The sequence below is a fragment of a genome, unplaced genomic scaffold (genome assembly GCF_019419815.1).
Source record: "Pyrus x bretschneideri cultivar Hongxiangsu unplaced genomic scaffold, Pyrus_bretschneideri_v1 Contig31, whole genome shotgun sequence".
In the NCBI taxonomy this organism is placed as follows: Eukaryota; Viridiplantae; Streptophyta; class Magnoliopsida; order Rosales; family Rosaceae; genus Pyrus; species Pyrus x bretschneideri.
In genome coordinates, this window is record NW_025999624.1 from 1268862 (window position 1) to 1288661 (window position 19800).

The following is a 19800-nucleotide window of genomic DNA, read 5'->3' on the forward strand; positions in this document are numbered from 1 at the left end:
GTTGAAGCAAGGTAAAATGTCAGTCACAGAGTACCACCGAAAGTTCACTGACTTATCCCGTTATTGTCCCGAGATCGTTGGGAATCCCAGAGAAATGCTCTATTATTTTAAGAAGGGGGCTCGTAAGCGATTGCGTTCTTTGGCGACTTCTACTCCATGCTCTACCTACCAAGAATTCTTTCAGGTTCTGTGTCAAAGATTTCGAGAATACTCTTGATGATGATGATGATGAAGAGGATAACGATAATAACCAAAAGAATAATAACAAAGGGCAGTCATCCTTTGGCGCTTAAAAGACTCAGAGTTTCAAGAGAAGCGGTAATAGTTCTGGATCATCTAGTGGTGGGTCAAATTCTAATATGCCTCGAAGGGGCTGCAAGTCCATAGGCAGTTCACGCTTTCAGAGTCAAAGGAACTTCAACAATTCTAGTGCTCAACTCTGTCGTAGATGCAATAATCGCCATTATGGTGAATGTAAAAGGGGAAGTAATGGATGCTATACATGCGGCCAAATAGGGAACAGAGATAATTAATGCCCTTAGAATCAGAAACCTCAACCTCCTACACTACCACCTGCAATTCCTCTACAGCAGATTCCAGGACCTGGTACCTACACGTCAACAGATTATGGTAGTGTTTTTCCATTACCAGGGTGATATATCCCAATATCCAGGAGAAGCGTATCAATACACACCTGATATCCTATATTACCAGGGTGGATATCCGCAGTACCAGAGAGGTTTATACGCTATATCAGGGTGGCGGATCTTATTGGTATGCTGGAGGGCAATACCAAAATCTTGATGTTGCTTCTAGCAGTTGCGGCTCGGCCAGGCACCCTAATCAAACAAATCAAAGTCAAGATAATCAAGGACACAACAACCAAAATCAGACTAACAGGGGTCGTGGAAGCAAATAGCAAGTGCAGAGACGCGTCAACAACATCACCTTGCAGGATACTTAGAGTAACCTCGATTTGATCATGGGTACGTTGAATGTTCTTGGCCATTTTGCTAGAATATTAATTGACTCGGGTGCTACTCATTTGGTTATTTCCCATATGTTTGCTCAAAAGCCTCAACATCCCCCCACTCCCCTCGGTTATGAGTTGGAGTTCTCGATGCCTAGGGGTGAAATTTGCTATGTTAGTTTAGAGTATCGAGGATTGATAGGAGCATATTCATGCGACTTAATTAGCTTGTTCTCGTGCATTTATGTTGTGTTTACTTAGTTGTTTTAGTGTTTAAGGCCACTTTTGTGTATTTTCAGATTATAAGGCCAAAGTGTGCAAGAAGATGGAAATTGGAGCTTTTTGGAGCAAAAGAGGAATGAATGAGTTGAAGACGTGAAGAAATGACGAATTCCTACTCCAACGATGAATTCTTACCAAAACGAGGAATCCTACTCAAACAAGGTTTCCTATTTTAGGAAAGTTATCCCTAAGTTTCCCGTTTTGGTAACCTTTCCTAATCTTAAACGTCCGTATTTTCTAGCCACTTTGAAGTCCTTGTAGGCGCTTTAGGACACAAAACGAAGGCCCTAGGGACCTTAACATCCTTTGCCGTGGGCTTTAGCCCTTCTTTCCTTCCCTTGCCGTGCAAGGGGGGGTACTTTGGTCCCCTTTTGTGCACTTAAACCCTAACCCTAATTCCTCCATTCTCTCCCTAATTAATTCACAAAAATCTGCAGCCACATATACAACCCGTGCAGCCCACTACATACATATTCATTAAGCCGTGACTCCACACCACCACCCTAATTCATTCCCTAAGCCGTAGCTGCCATTCATTTTATTTTACCCTAATTTCCCATCTCTACCGTGGATTCCATCACCCAAAAAAAACCTACGGCTGCAGCACCATATCCCATTTATTCCATTTTATTATTCAGCCATTAACCTTTTTCTCCATTCCAGCCGCAAATCCCATTTTTCCTTTTACTCCATTCTTTCCCATTATTAAACCCTAATCCGTGCACTACCAAAAACAACCTACAATCCGCATTCACCCTTTTTCCCATTCCAATATTTTTCAGCCGCCATCTACCATTTTTTTATTCCCCATTCATTCTTCAAAGTGGGCATCATTCTCTCCAATTTTTTAGTCCTTTAGCCGCAGCCACCATAACCATATACTCCCATTATTCAACCCTAGTCCGTGATTTTTCCACCCTAATCATTCAACCATTCTTTCCCATTATTCTCTCCAAAAGCCGTAGCCACCATATGCCATAATTCATTTCCAGCCGCAACTTCACACCATATTCTCTCAAACAGCCGCAGCAAACACCACCAATTCCAGCCACTTCCAAGCCTTGCCGTGCCATCTCCACCACTCTCCACCACCTTACAAACCTTCCTACACAACCACACAACCTTGCCGCACCATTAAACCACCATTAAACTATCCCTAAACCAGAAACACATCCAAAAACCACCCACAACCAATCTGCCGCAGAAGGAGAAGAGGAAAGAGGAGCTTCGACGCGCACCAATTCACGTGGATTCGTTGGGCGTTCTAGGTGTAATCAATCCTTTATGCTTTATGTTTAAACTCATTTGTAATTCTCTTTTTGTGACCATGAGAGGCTAAATCCCCCTAGTTAGCTAGGGGGTGATTCGAAACCATGTTTATGCTTGCAATATGAATTGATTACTTTTGGTTGGAATTTCATAAGTTGTGGATTCAATTCGTTCATCTATTTGATTGATAACTTATTTGTGTATGTTGATTGAGAGTGCACGCTTAGTTTTCATGCATGAATATGATGCTAGATTATGAGGGAGTTTCACCTGATAGTTACAATCTTATAATCACAAGTAGTGAAGGTCGCTTGAAAACGATCGCGTTGAATGAATTCTTAGCATAAGTTTCATGCAATTCATAGTAACGAATGCTTCGTCAATGCTTATGTTTTTCATAGAACTTAATGATTCTTGCTTGTATCTCTATTATGCAATTCATGTAGGGAACTTGTAGGGAATGTTTTGGGTTGTCGTATGCAATCATCCAACTTAATAACTTGTGGAAAAACTGATGGTTAATTAGTGCAATTCACAGTTAACTTGGGGCGTTGAGTATTTATAATTTATCGAAAGACCAACTGAAAATCAAAGTGTATGCAAGTGTGACATGTGTGGAGAAGAACCTTCTAGCTAGCATTTATCCATATTTTCATCACATTCATATTTACATTTTGCCTTAAATTTACAATCTGTGCATTTAATTTATTTTCGTCAAAACCTCAATCCCCTTTTACCTTAGTGTCTAATTTAGTTAGAAAGTGTCTTAATTTGTGTTTATAAGTGTTTTGTATTCTTTGAGTCTTTTGGTTTGTTTTAGTGTTTTATTGTTTAGTTTTGCATTCTTTGAGTATAGTTTAGTGTTTTTAACGTTTGTTTTACGTTTTTGAGTCAGTGTCCAAGTGATTTAGTAATCCCTCCTAATCCCCGGTCTAGAACGATCCCTACTTGCATCTTTACTACAATTGTCACAAGAGGGTTTTAATTTGTGTGCTTACTTAGTTCGCATCAAGGATGTCCAATTCTTATTGAGGATATCGTAATGCTAGCTAATCTTGTTCCATTGGACATCGTTGATTTCGATGTTATCTTCAGCATGGATTAGTTAGATTACAATTGTGCCATGTTGAATTGCCACCAGAAAGTTGTTACCTTCCATTAACTGGGTATGCCGATTGTAACTTTTGTCGGCGAGCGTAGTGGTCTGAAACGCGGAGTTATCTCTGCCGTGAAGGCGAAATGAATGTTGAGGAAGAACTTAATCTTCGGCAGCGTAGTTAGATGAAATTGATCAGTGATTATGCCTGCACCATTGAATATCACCTTGGTTGTGCAAATACTGTAGCAGATGCTCTTAGCAGGAAATCTCACAGTCGACTTAATGCTCTTTATGCATGTCATGTTCCTCTTCTCACCGACCTAAGATCTACTAGAGCAGTTTTGGAAGTGGATCACTTAGGAGCTTTACTTGCCAACTTTCAAGTCAGACCAATTTTATTGGATTATGTTCTTGAGGCTCAAATGAATGACTCATAATCCCAAAAGTTAAAGCAAGTAATGGAACAATAATAGGGGAGATCTCAGGATTTGAAGGCCTGATGGTATACTCATTCAAGGCGATCGAATGTGGAAGAACTGAAGAAAGAAATACTTGATGAGGCGCATATCTCATCTTATGCGATGTATCTGGGGAGTACTTGGATGTATCATATTATCCGACCTTTTTACTACTGGCTAGGAATGACAAGAGAAATTATGGAGTACGTGAGTCATTGTTCGGTCTGTCAGCAGGTTAAAGCAGAAAGAAAGAAACCTTTCAGGTTGCTACAGCCACTTCCTATACCCTAGTGAAAATGGGAAGATATCACAATGGATTTCATGTACAAGCTACCTCGTACACATAATGGCTATAACAGTATCTGGGTAATTGTAGATTAGTTTACCAAGTCAACACATTTCCTACCTATTTGTGAGAACTACCCATTGAGTCGGTTGGTCGAAATTTTCGTCTTTGAAATTGTTAAGATCATGGTGTTCCAGTTAATATCATTTATGATCAGGACCCCAGATTTACTTCGAAATTTTAAGTAGCTTTTCAAGAAGCTCTAGGTTCGAAATTACTCTACAGCACCGCTTATCATCCTCAGACCGATGGGCAATTAGAAAGAACTATCCAGACATTGGAAGACATGCTGAGATCTTCAGCCCTGTAGTTCGAAGACACATGGCACAAGCGCTTACCTTTGATAGAATTCGCCTATAACAACAGCTTTCACTCTAGCATTGGTTTGTCACCATTTGAGGCACTTTATGGGAAACCATGTTGTACACTGTTGTGTTGGTCCGAGGTAGGCGAAAGAGTTTTGGTGGGTCCTGAAATCACGGATGAGATAACACAGAATATTCAAGTGATAAAGGCTAATCTAAAAGTAGCACATGATCGACAAAAGAGTATAGTTGACAAACATTTGACAGTCAGAGTATATAAAGTTGGAGATTGGGTATTCTTAAAGTTATCACCATGGAAAGGCATTGGTATGTTTCGGGAAGAAAGGAAAGCTAAGTCCTCGTTACATCGGACCATATCAGATTATTGAGCGAGTTGATGAAATTGCTTACCGACTTAATCTACCTATAGAGTTATCAATAGTGCAAAATGTGTTCCATGTGTCCATGCTATGGAGATATGTCTCTGATTCGTCACATGTGATTCCTTCTCAGCCATTAGAGATTAACCCAGATTTGACTTATGATGAGGTTCCAGTGACGTGACTAGAAAGACAAAGTTTTTAAGAGCAAAACCGTTCATATGGTGAAAGTCTTATGGAGAAACCACAATGTTGAGGAAGCTACTTGGGAAATAAAGGAACGTATGCGAGATCTTTATCCATGTCTGTCCTTTAACAATGATCTTTAGTAGTGTTGAAATTTCAGGATGAAATTTTCTTAAGGGGGTAGATTGTGATGACCCGACCCTAATTTTCTATGTAATTTTCTCCCTGAGTGTGTAAATTGATGTTTATGCCCTTGTTGGCAAAGTGACATGGATGTAGTTATTCGGCTTTAAATTATTTTTCTCATTATCGTAATTAAATAATACTCATTGTTACAATTGCGTGAGCACGAGTTAGACCCGAAATAGTTTTGTAACAAAAAAGTTACACTTAATTAAAGTGCATTAACAACGAGTAGAATTGTACATGTGCATGTTAATTTTTCAGTGCTAGATATACTGTTTTTTATAAGGTGAGCATTTTAGTTACATTTTATATTGTACAAAAATTTGAAATCTTATCCTCTTTCTCTCTTTAAATCTGTCCCGTGTCTCCCTCACCACCAATCACTCACTTTCCCTCTTTTCCCTCAACCAATTAGTCGCTCTCCTCACCTGCCTCACCTAATCAGAAACTGTCTCATTTTCTCTTTCTTCTCCTCATTCTTTCTCCCTCTCACCGAAACTCTCTCTTCTCTGCGTCCACCAAGAACACACACCAAAGCTCGTAGATCGAACTTTAAACCACCACCATCACACTTCTCTCATCCTTACGAACTCATCCATATGAGCCGATTCAAAGATGGTTGAGTTTTGAATGTCCAACTCGGAAGCTTCGACTGGGTGAGTTTTCACCCGACAAATGTCTGACCGAGTTACAAGGTTTTTTGGGAGCTTAAGAATTCCCACACAACTCCTGAGGCCCCTCGTACAAGGTTAAAGCTAAGCCGACTTCAAAACATACAGTTTCAAAGAGTTAGAATTCGACCTGAGAGCTTCAAGAAATTTGCAAATAATTTCCGTCCACTTTTTGGACTTTTGAAAGGTACAATCTTGTTCTACTCTTCATAAGCTTTATTTCCAAATAAAGTCGAAAATGGTTAAGAAATGAAGAAAATAATGAGATTTTGAATTTTTTTCAGTAAACCGACAAACTAAACGGCGAAGGACCACCAGAGAAGAAGACCGAATATTCCGTCAAAGTTGAAATACATTCTGACGCCATTACTATTCAGCAGAATATTCTATCAAGTCTGACGGAATATTCCCTAGGCCTGTCAGCTTTTAACCTGCATGTGGGTGCGCATTTGGCTGTGGGCTAGGCGGCACATAAGGGCGCGTCCGGCCTCCAGCTGACGTGTACGGGTATGTGACTTTGTATAGAATGTTTTTCGTATATTTAATCCCTTCGTTTGAGCAAACTATGGGCGGATTTTCCTAGCCTTTTTCTGTACATCCTAATTAATATTAATTAGTAAAGTTATTTCACATATAGGTGAGACTTACCCCGAGGAGGTAGGAGGATTAACAAGACCAAAACGCTATGACCCATCGACGTATCAGTGAGTGGGCATTTATATATATATATATATATATATATATAAAGTTTTATAGTTTCCACATATGCTTTTGTATTGATTTATGCCTATCATGCAATGTTTTATTTAATTTTAGAAATTTTATTATGTGGTTGAGATTTATATACTGTCATGGCATGTTCATATACATTTTACCTGCTTATCATTCATTGCTGCACTCGGTGTAAGTGCTCGCCCAGGGCCAGGGCCAGTCTTTCACGTGCCACACGCTCGCCTTGGATCCAAGTAGGTGTCAATCTTGTCGTACAGGTTGTAATAGGCAACTTCGATTCGTATGTGACCGCGAAAAGAACTAGTCTTCACGTGATTGTAGCACTAGAGCGTATATTATGATTACACCTGTTGAAAATGTGATGATACTTTACAGACATTTCACATGTTAAACTAATCTAGTTTAATATAAAAGGAAAATATTATTGTTTTAAACCGTCTCATATAAATGTTATATGCTTAAATGATAAGTCCAAGGAATATGTAATTGGGAGAATGTGATCTAAAAAAGTTAGATTCATGAGACCATTCTCTTTCGTATACATATCCTAAACGTTCCTGATCATAGGATTGTCGTTTGGGCATTGACATTCCTTTAAGATCAGTACGTGCTATGTCTTCTCTTAGGGAGAGTGATTAGTCTCGAGTCATTGGTGTGACTGACACCAAGACAAGCATGTAGGTGCTCAATAGAGAATGAGCCCTTAGGGGTTTCTTAATCAAATAGTTTAGTAAATTGTATTCATGATTTACGAAATCACAACTAAAAGTAATCAATTCATATTGCAAATATAATCATGGTTTCAAGTCTCCTCTAGCTAAAACAAGTTTAGCTCCTCATGTTTGCAAAACAAAGATAATTTAACTTAAACAATGAAAACAAAGATAGAATACACCTAGAAACACTCCAGGTGGCTCCTCCTTCCTTCTTTGCTACGGCACAATGGGGATTTTCTAAATTTAGGCTCTTGAGGTGTGGTGGATGGTGTGGTTTGAAATTATGGTAGAGGGTGGTGTTTATGAGTGTTGCAGCATCATGTATTTATAGGGAGAAGGGAAGGCACGAAATTGTCATAATTGGAGAGGGATTAATATGATACAAATTCATGTAGAAGATGGATTACACATCCCACTCCAACAAGGATGCAACCTGCGGCAGATTCTAAAGCTTCTAGAAGGGTTGTTGCGGCATAAACTTAGGGATAAGGCTTTGGCTTCTAGAAACCTGATATTTAGGTGTCCTAATGTCATTTGGATGTCCTCCTTGCAGCAGGAATTAAGGTAGCAAAAGATTAGGATAGGATAAAATAAGATAAGGTTGGATAAGGTTTGAATAAGATAAGGCTATTTGGATAATGTCTCATTCTTCATGGCTGATTCCTTATCTTCCAAGTCTTTGATTTAATTCTTCCAAATGTTAAGCACATTCCTAGCCCTTCTTGAACTTCAAATTCGTCCATCCACCTTGCTCCATGCATATGCTATCCATTCCAAGCCCAAAGCTGCTCTAAATAGCTCCAAATTGCACTTTCTTGCCAACTTTGTCATTTAAACCTACAAACACACGAAAATAGCTTAAAACACTATAATAAATGGAAACTAACTATGTAAATGCAAGAAAACAAGCTAACTAAGTCGCATAAATATGCTCCTATCAAATTCCCCCACACTTAGCTTTTGCTAGTCCCTGAGCAAAACAAAGAAAACAAAACACAACCTAAACCTTCCAACAATTGCCTCAGGGATTTCCAATGCAACATGACATGTTAAAAATAAACTCACATACATAAACCAAACATTGTCCTTAATGTTTTAAACATAAACTCACAAACAAACAATCAAACACACTACTAACAAACATGACAATTATGGCAAAGTAAAAGCAATAAAGAGTAGGGTAAAAGAGAGCAAATTTGGTTGGAGGAGCCAGAGATTCCTAGGTTTTCTTTATTTGAATGCATGGGTTGGCTCCCAAGAAGCGCTTGCTTTAATGTCTTCCAGCCGGACGATAACTCCTTTTAAGCTTCATTGTAGCCCACGGCATGGAATTGATCTTTGAAAAAGAGGTGATACTTGAAATGATCCGGTAATGGTTTAAATTCTAGAGTGGGTGCTTGAATCATTAACAACATATTATTATAAAACAAAATTGAAATTTGGGGAGGTGGCTTACTTGTGTCCTTCGACATGAACTCAAGAATAAACATCGATTCGAAAGTTGTAGAACTAGAAAATTCAGCCAGATTTGGTGTTTTGAGAGTTATGACTTGTCCTGTGTCATAAAATCCAACTTCTTTGGGAATTGTTGTCTCAAGTATATCTTCTTTGATGAATTCTAGACATTCCCCAGCCACTTCTTGCTCTTAATTCTTTGGAAAGGTTTCGTAGATGCCTTTCTCACCCTCTTCTTCCTTGGATTGCATGAACTTGCACAGAATGGGGACATTTGGTGGAATGGGGTTAGGAAGAATTGAATTTGGGCTTACCTTGGTTGTAGTGGACGACATAGAGGGCATATGGGGCTGCGGCAAGGGTGGTTCTTCCCTTGCCGTGGCCTTGCTATCTTCCTCTTCATCGAGCAGCAGCTGTTCATCCATGTTTTGGCTTGGATTGGACATCTTGGGTTCATCTCCAACCTCCATGCCATTTTCCAAGGTGATAGCTTCAACAATTTCAACAGTTGAGTTGCATAGTTCACTTTGTTCTTACATGTGCCCCTTGAATTTTGCGATCTCTCCCTTTTGAGTCTTCAATTCACTCATCACTTGGGCTTGATTTTGTAATTTCTTGGTTTGATTTTGTAATTCATGTGCCAAAAAAGTTAGTATTAGAAGAATTTGATGATAATCCAATGACGAACCTGAATTTGGTTGGGATTGTTGTGGGGGAGGCTGTGGTGGCTATATAGGCATTGTATAGAACTCCTCATATGGCTGCCAATATTCTCCTTGTTGAGCCTCCTTGGCTTGATTTTGTGAGCCTTGCGCCAAAGAAATTAATTCATCAAGAATTTGAGCACAATTTATTGACGAACCTGAGTTTGGTTGGGCATATTGTATATGAGGTTGTGGTGGCTGCGTAGGTCTTGAATAGAACTCCTCATATGGCTGCCAATATCTTTCGTGTTGAACTTGTTGAGATTCCCACCACATAGAGTTTGAATGATCACTTCAATCTGAATTGTACATGTTGGAAAACAAAGTGTTCCTTGATTGATTATGATCTTGAAAACCCCAGGTATTGACATTCTCCTAACCTCTTTGTGGACATTGATTTGCTTGATATTCTTGCCTATAAGAAGCACCAAATGTAGGGACACTTTGCATTTGGACCCTTCGGTATACTGTGACAACTGTGAAGTAAGATTCGCTATTTGGGCTTAAAGATTAGCAATTGCCATGTCTTGCTTTTCTAGTACCTAAAATCAAAGAAATAAAACTAAATCAAATATCAAAAGAAAAATAAACAAACAAACAAAGGGATTAGCAATTTTACTAATCCCCGGCAACGGCGCCAAAATTTGATGTGAAAATTAACTTGACACACAAATTAAAACCCTATGATTGTAGTATATGAAAGTAGGGATCGTTTTAGGCCAGGGATTATAAGGGATGCTAATCTACTCAATTTTAACTCTAAAACACTAAAAACAAAAAACTAGACTCTAATAACTCAAAACAAGCTAAATAGACTCAAAACACACAAACTAAGTTAAATTGACTCAAAATAGGTACTAGGGATTACTTTGAATGAATTCTAACTTTAACTTGACTCAAAATACTAAAAGACACAAAATTGGATAGATTCTAACTAATTTGACACAACAAAGTAAAGGGGGATTGGATTTTGGACGAAATTAAGGTAAAAACAAATAGATTTAAAGACTCTAAACAATTTGGACAAAATTGGGGTGAATGGATGGGTGATAAGCTAGCTAGAGGGTCCTTCTCCACACATGACACACTTGCATACAAATTGATTTCCAGTTGTTTTTCCAATAAACCATGAACCTTAACACCCCAGATTAACCGTGAACAACACTAATTAACCCTCAAATTTTCTTTAAGTCATTGAATTGGATGGAATACGCATCGGCAACCAAATTATTCTTCAATAGTTCCCTACATGAACAGCATAATAGAGATGCAATCAAAGATCATTAAGCTTTGTGAAAATCATAAGCATTGACAAGGCATTCGTAACTATGAACAGCATGATACTCCTACCAAGAATTTACTTAGCACGATCGTGACTAGCAACCTCCACTACTTATAAATATAAGTTCATAACAATTAGGTGAAACTCCCTTATATTTTAGCATCAAATTCATGCATGCAAACTAAGCGGGCCCTCTTAATCAACACACAAGAATAAGTTCTTAATCAAACAGTTAAATAAATTGTATTCATGATTTATGAAATCACAACTGAAAGTAATCAATTCATATTGCAAATATAATCATGGTTTCAAAGTCTCCTCCAGCTAAAACAAGTTTAGCTCTTCATGTTCGCAAAACAAAGATAATTAAACTTAAACATTGAAAACAAAGATAGAATACACCTAGAAACACTCCAGGTGGCTCCTCCTTCCTTCCTTCCTTGTTGCGGCACAATGGGGATTTTGTGAATTTAGGCTCTTAAGGTGTGGTGGATGGTGTAGTGTGAAATTGTGGTAGAGGGTGGTGTTTATGAGTGTTGCAACATTATGTATTTATAGGGAGAAGGGAAGGCATAAATTGTCATGATTGGAGAGGGATTAATATGATACAAATTCATGTAGAAGAAGGCTTACACAACCCACTCCAACAAGGATGCAACCTGCAGCAGATTCTAGAGCTTCTAGAAGGGTTGTTGCAGCATAAACTTAGGGATAAGGCTTTGGCTTCTAGAAACCTGATATTTAGGTGTCCTAATGTCATTTGGATGTCCTCCTTGCAGCAGGAATTAAGGTAGCGAAAGATTAGGATAGGATAAAATAAGATAAGGTTGGATAAGGTTTGGATAAGATAAGGCTATTTGGATAATGTCTCCTTCTTCAAGGCTGATTCCTTATCTTCCAAGTCTTTGATTTAATTCTTCCAGATGTTAAGCACATTCCTAGCCCTTCTTGAACTTCAAATTCATCCATCCACCTTGCTCCATGCATATGCTATCCATTCCAAGCCCAAAATTGCTCTAAATAGCTCCAAATTGCACTTTCTTGCCAACTTTGTCATTTAAAACCCTTAAAACACTATAATAAATGGAAACTAACTATGTAAATGCAAGAAAACAAGCTAACTAAGTCACATAAATATGCTTCTATCAATTGGTTGGACAATAGTTGACACCAAGGGAATTAGCCCTACAAAGTGCATGCACCAGATTTTTTTGGAGGATGGAGCCAAGCCAACCAAAGAAGCTCAAAGACGCCTAAATCCACCTATGAATGAGGTGGTGAAGAAGGAGATTTTGAAGTTGCAAGATGTAGGAATTATTTACCCAATTTCTGACTCAAAATGGGTAAGTCCGATACATGTGGTCCCTAAGACATTCGGAATCACAATTGTCAAGAATGAGCATGATGACATGGTGCCAACAAAAGTGCAGATAGGTTGGAAAGTTGATGTGATATAAACTAACACACAAATTAAACCTTCTTTTTGATAGTTGTAGTATGTGAAAGTAGGGATCGTTCTGGGCCAAGGATTAGAAGGGACGCTAATCTACACTTATATAACTCAAAAACAGAAACCTAGACTCAAACAACTCAAAATAAGCTAAATTGACTCAAATAACACAAAACTAAGTTAAATTGACTCAAAACAGGAACTAGAAAGAAGTTTGGACGAAAATTAAACTAAAAAGACTTAGAATACTAAATGGGGGTTGTTTTGATGAATTTAAACTAAAACTAAGTAGGTTGAAGAAACAAACTAAAGGGTACGAAATTAAGGTGAAAGGCTAGTTAGAGGGTCCTTCTCCACACATGGCACATATGCATACAAATAATTTTCCAGTTATTATTCCTATAAAACATGAATGACAATGCCCCAAATTAATTGCAAACAACACTAATTAACTCTCAGAGTTTCCTAATTTCATTGAATTGGACTCAACGATGCAATCAAATTATTCTTATCAAGTTCCCTATATGAACAATATGATAGAGATACATATCAAAGATCATTAAGTTCTATGAAAATCATAAGCATTGACAAGGCATTCATAACTATGAACTGCATGATACTTCTGCCATGGATTTACTTAACATAATCATGACTAGTGACTTCCACTACTTATAAATATAAGTTCATGACTATTAGGTGAAATTCCCTTATATTTTAGTATCAAATTCATGCATGCAAACTAAGTATGCATCCTTAATCAACATACAAGAATAAGTTATCAATCAAATAGATAAGTAAATTGCATTCACAATTTATGAAACAATAACTGGATGTAATCAATTCATATCACATATATGTCCATGGCTTCGAATTCACCTCTAACTAAAATGAAATTAGTTCCACATGTTTGCAATTAAACAAAACCAATCTAATTTAAACATTGAACTAAATCTAAAGATAGAAAGAACCTAGAAACGCTCCAGCACTCCAATGGCCTTGGATGCAGGTCACGACACAAAGCTTTTCTTCTCCTTCCTTCCTTTCAAAGTTGTGGCACAAAGTGTATTTTTCTGATTTTCTCTCTAAGGCTCTCTCCCTTTTGTGCGACATAAAATATGTATATGTAGGGCTAGGGTTCACGGTACCAATCCTTGAGGACAAGGATAAAACATGGCACAAGTCCAAAAGGAAAAGGACTAAGGTAAGGTGCAGCATAAATTCAAGGCTTCTAGAAAGGCGGTATTGTGACAGGTTTCTAGAAGGACAAAGGATAAGGTATGCGGCATAAATCTAGGGCAGAAGATAGTGTTTCTAGAACCAAATATTTAGGTGATTTAATGTGAAATTGATTCCCCTTTGCAGCTGGAATTAAGGTTGGATAAGATTAGGATAAGATAAGATAAGGTTGGATAAGGTTTGGATAAGATAAGGTAATTTGGATAATGTTTCCTTCTTTTTAGCTAATTTCTTGTCTTCCAAGTCTTGAATTAATTCCTCCAGATGCTAAGAACACTCCTAGCCTCTTTTGATCTTCAAAAACGTCCATCCACCTTGCTTCATGCATGTGCTATCCATTTCAAGCCCAAAACTGCTTTAAAATGCTCCAAATTGCCTTTTCTTGCCACTTTTTCCATTTGGACCTACAAACACACGAAAATGGCTTAAAACACTCTAATAAATAGAAACTAACTAAGTAAATGCAGGGAAATAGGCTAACAAAGTTGCATAAATATGCTCTTATCAAGGGTGTGTGCATTGATTATCGCAAGCTCAATGCAACAACTCATAAGGATCATTTTCCTTTACTTTTTATTGATCAAATGCTTAAGTGTCTTGCAGGTCATAGCCATTATTACTTTTTGGACAGTTATTCTGGATATAACCAAATCGCGATAGCCCTTGAGGACCAAGAAAATACCACATTCACATGCCCATTTGGCACTGATGCCATTTGGATTGTGTAATGCGCCTACAACATTTCAGCGATGCATGATGAGTATATTCTCGAACATGGTTGAGGACATCATTGAGGTTTTTATGGATGATTTTTCTATATTTGGTGACTCTTTTGATGTATATCTTCATAATCTTTCTTTAGTGTTGCAAAGGTGTAGGGAATGCAATTTGGTGCTTAACTGGGAGAAGTCTCACTTCATGGTGCAACAAGGCATTGTTTTAAGTCATGTGATCTTTGCTCATGGGATTGAAGTAGACAAAGCCAAGGTGGACATAGTGAACAGGTTGCCACCCCCTATATTAGTGAAGGAACTCCGATCCTTTCTTGGACATGCTGGATTTTACCGTCGGTTCATCAAGGACTTTTCTCAGATTTCACAGCCTTTATGCAACTTGTTGGCTAAAAAACCTCCATTTGAGTTCAATAGCAAGTGCCATGAAGCTTTTGAGAAGCTCAAAAGACTCCTTACTACTGCCCCTATCATTATGCCACCAGATTGGAGCATTCCATTTGAGCTTATGTGTGATGCCTCAAATTATGCAGTAAGAGTTGTTTTAGGGCAGCGTGTGAACAAGCTTCCCCATGTCATTTACTATGTTAGCCATACTTTAAATGATGCACAACTTAATTATTCAACAACTGAAAATGAGTTATTTGATGTTATTTTTGGTCTAGAAAGGTTTAGATCTTATCTAATTGGTACTAAAGTGATTATCTATTCTGATCATGCAGCTTTGAAATATCTCTTTACCAAAAAAGATGCCAAGCCAAGGTTGATTCGTTTGATGTGGAGATTCGAGATAAGAAAGGTTCAGAAAATGTTGTGGCAGATCATCTTAGCCATTTAGTGCATTCATCTAATGAAGAAGAAGATCACTTGCCATTACAAGAAAACTTCCCAGATGAGCAGTTATTTGCCCTTGACATTGTAGATCCTTGGTTCGCAGACATTATCAATTACTTAGCCACTAAACAGGTCCTTAGCACATTAAGTCGATTTCAAAAAGACAAGCTAGTAAAACAAGCTAAGTATTACATTTAGGATGATCCATTTTTATGGAAATATTGCCCAGACTTGATCATAAGAAGGTGTATACCTTAATCTAAATTTCATTCTATTTTAACATTCTGTCATGATTCACCATATGAAGGTCATTTTGGAGCAAAGAAAACAGCTCTTAAAGTTCTTCAAAGTGGTTTCTATTGGCCTAGCTTGTTCAAATATGCTTATAAGTTTGTTGTCACATGTGATCCCTGCCAACGTACAAGTAACTTAGGTTCTCGTGATCAAATGCCCTTAAACCCAATCCTAGTTGTTGAAATTTTTTATGTTTGGGGCATTGATTTCATGGGCCCTTTTCATAATTCTCATGGTTGTTTATACATATTGCTTGTTGTTGATTATGTTTTGAAGTAGGTTGAGACAATCCCCACTAAGACTAATGACTCTAAAGTGGTTCTCAGTTTTCTTAAAGAATACATAATTGCTAGATTTGGAACTCCAATGCTATAATCAGTGATGGAGATGCACACTTTTGCAACCGATCAATTAAGCCTTTATTAAAACGCTATGGAGTCATGCGCAAGGTTTCCACACCATACCACCCTCAAACAAGCGAACAAGCTGAAATCTCGAACCATGAAGTCAAACAAATCCTTGAGAAGACTGTAGTAGGCCCTACTCAAAAAGATTGGTTGCTATGCTTGCATGATGCATTATGGGCTTACAGAATAGCATATAAAACTCCCATAGGCATGTCACCTGATGTGAAATATTCTAACACACAAATTACACCCTATAATTGTAGTATATGTAAGTAGGGATCGTTCTAGGCGGGGGATTAGAAGGGATGCTAATCTACTCAATTTAAACTCTAAAATACTAAACTAGACTCAAAACCAGAAAACTAGACTCTAACAACTCAAAATAAGCTAAATTGACTCAAAACACACAAACTAAGTTAAATTGACTCAAAACAGGACCTAAGGAGTAATTTGGACGAATTCTAATCTTAACTTGACTCAAAATAGTAAAAGACACAAAATTGGACAGATTTTAACTAAATGACTGATGCGAGAATTACTTGACACTCAAATTAAACCCTCGTTTGACAATTGTAGTAGAATGGATAAGTGAGGGATCGTTCTAAACCGGGGATTAGGAGGGCTTGCTAAAACCTTCTAAATTGACTTAAAAACGTAAAAACAATATAAAACACTAAACTAGACTCAAAGAATGTGAAACTAAACGTTAAAACACTAAGACAAACCAAAAGAATCAAAATGCTTTAAAAACACAAACTAAATTGATTTCTAACTATATTGAACATTAAAGCAAAAGGGGGATTGAGGTTTGACGAAAATTGAAATAACGAAACAAGTTAATAACTAGACAGAATGTAATTGATGAAATAAGATGGTTGGTAAATTAGCTAGAGGTTCTTTCTCCACACATGATATTTATGCATATGAATCAATTTCCAGTTATTCCTTCATTGAATTATGAACGACAATGCCCCAAATTAACCGTGACATCACTAGTTAACCCTCAGATTTTCCTTATATTATTGGATTGGATGGCATCATTCGACAACCCAAAATATTCTCAAAAGTTCCCTACATGTCATCATAATAGAGATACAATCGAAGATCATTAAGAATAATGAAAACCATAAGCATTGACAAAGCATTTGCAACCATGACATCATGTTACTCATGCTAAGAATTAAACTTAACGCGATCGTGACAAGCGACCTTCACTACTTTCAAGTATAAGTTAGTAACGATTATGTGAAACCTTCTTAAACTTTAGCCACATATTCATGCATGCTAATTAAGTGTCGACCCTCAATCAACAAACACAAATAAGTTAATCATCAAATAGTTAAGCCAATTGCATTCACGAATCAAGAGTTCATAACCGGAATTCATCAATTCATATTACATAAATAATCATGGTATTGAAATCACCCCTAGCCAAAAAGGGTTTAGTTCCTCATAACTTTGAAATCAAAGAAACACCTAAACATTCCAACAACTCAAACTTGAATTGTATGAACGTTTAGGCACTCTTCTCTTCCATTCCTCATATTACAAAACAAAGAGAATTGAATTTAAACATTGAAATCAAAGAAACGCGTAAACATTCCAACAACTCAAACGTGAATTGTATGAACGTTTAGGCCCTCTTATCTTCCTCTTTATTGTGGCACAAGGACTAAGGGATGTTGTTGGTGTGTTGAATGGATTGGGGGATTATGGAAATGGAAGAAATGGAGGAGAAATGGAAGGGAAATGGAGAGAAACTCACGGCTAGGGAGAAGATGGAAGTGTTTGTGGTGTGTTGTGTATGAAATGAGATGATCCTTGAATGAATGAATGCAAGGGTATTTATAGGAGGAGTGGAGGTGTATATGGCTATTTGTTTAATGTGTTTGTGTATTATGATGAATGCATGTGAGTTAAAGAGGGAGAATGTGGTGAAATGATGAAGTAGGAAGGTGGAAATGCATGTGAGATGTTGGAAAGGAAATGGGAATATAAGTAGGCCACGGCATGGGAGTTGTTTTGTTGGTGTAAATGTGCCATGGTTGCAATGATGAAGAATAAAGGGTGCATGTGGGGTGGAATTGAATGAATGCAAAGTGAATGAATAATGAAATGAGTTAAAGAGGGAGAATGTGGTGAAATGATGAAGTAGGAAGGTGGAAATGCATGTGACTTGTTTGTGGAATAAAGAATGAATGGTGGAATGATGAAGAGTTGCATAAAGAATGCATGTAGGGTTAGCTAGGTTGGCTTTGTTTGGGTGCATGTGTGTTAATGGTGGTTTTGCATGTGAATTGATGGATTGTTTTTTATGGAATGGATGGTTCTTTGCATGGCTTTTGAAGTGATTGTGGGCTTTGGAATTAGAAGGAAATGCATGGCCTTGGGGTTGGTTTAAGAGAGAATGGGCTAGGCCCTTTGTTTTATGTCCAAAATGAATACAAGGCCTTCAAATTCGTCCAACACTTTGGCTCCAATCATATGCTATCCATTCCAAGCCCAATTTTGCTCCAAAATGCTCCAAAATGCATCTTTTTGCTTCCTTAGCCATATGAACCTAAAAACACACGAAAATGGCTTAAACTACTAAAACAACTATGAATTAACAACATAGATGCACGAAAACAAGCTAAGTAAGTCGCCTAAATATGCTCCTATCAAACTCCCCCACACTTATCTTTTGCTAGTCCTCGAGCAAAACAGAATAAAAACAAATAAACAAAACGACACTAAACACGTAAAACACAACCTACACCTTCCAACAATCGTTTCAGGGATTTCCAATGCACATGACAAGTTAAAAATCATTATTCCCACAGAATTTAGCCATCTTTACCCTTAAGTACATTCTTAATCATAGTCACCACATACTAGTTCATAATTAAGCATTTAAAACCATGTTTTGAATGTAGTAACATGCCTTAGAGAATTTGCTCAATTCCTTACAAGATATGCACTCAATTTTCACTCAGATTTTTTTTTACTACACACCCTAATCTAGTCATATGTGAGAAGATTGATGTAAACATGAAAACGAACACTCACATATATGTATCACAAAGAACGCAATTTTTGGAGTTAATAAGCATGTTTAGATTATGATCTCATGAATGGAATGCTACTACTTAGACGCGAGAACCAGTGACACCATATGCTCATACCAAGTTCAAACTCCACAAATTGAAACACATAACACTCAAGATTGAAGTCACGGGTTGTAATGGGGCTTGGGGCGTGTGGATAACAAAGAAGGGATATGGAAAACAAAGGTTCTCAAAGAAATAGTGAGCAAGGCAATTGAATGAACTTAGAATTCACTTTTGAATGAAAACTCAACTTTGGAACAAAAGGGAGAATTTAGACAATTTTGGGCCAGAATTGGTGTTTTGAGCCCTTTCTTCAATCACTCATTTTTTTCAAGCTCTTTTTTATTTCTTTTTTTTTTTTTTTTTTTTTTTTTTTTTTTTCTTCTTTTCTTTTGAAACTCAAAACATACTTAAGAACAAGCATTCCTTCCCCCACACTCATTTTCTTGCATAATGTAACTCAAAAGGAATTCATTTAAGCATGCTCACTATCTTTTAAGAACAAGGGTAAGGACGGTCATATTCTAGGTTAGGTGAAGATAAAGTGGGTTAACAAAGAACATGGGCTAACATGGCTCAACGGGGGTAAAACTTACAACATATACGAAATATGGGAAGTGAGGCTATTTGGCTATGGTGGCAACTACACAACTTCATCTTGATATATGTTATGCAAATCAATAACATGCTTTGAATGAAATGGGCATGAGTTCTAGCA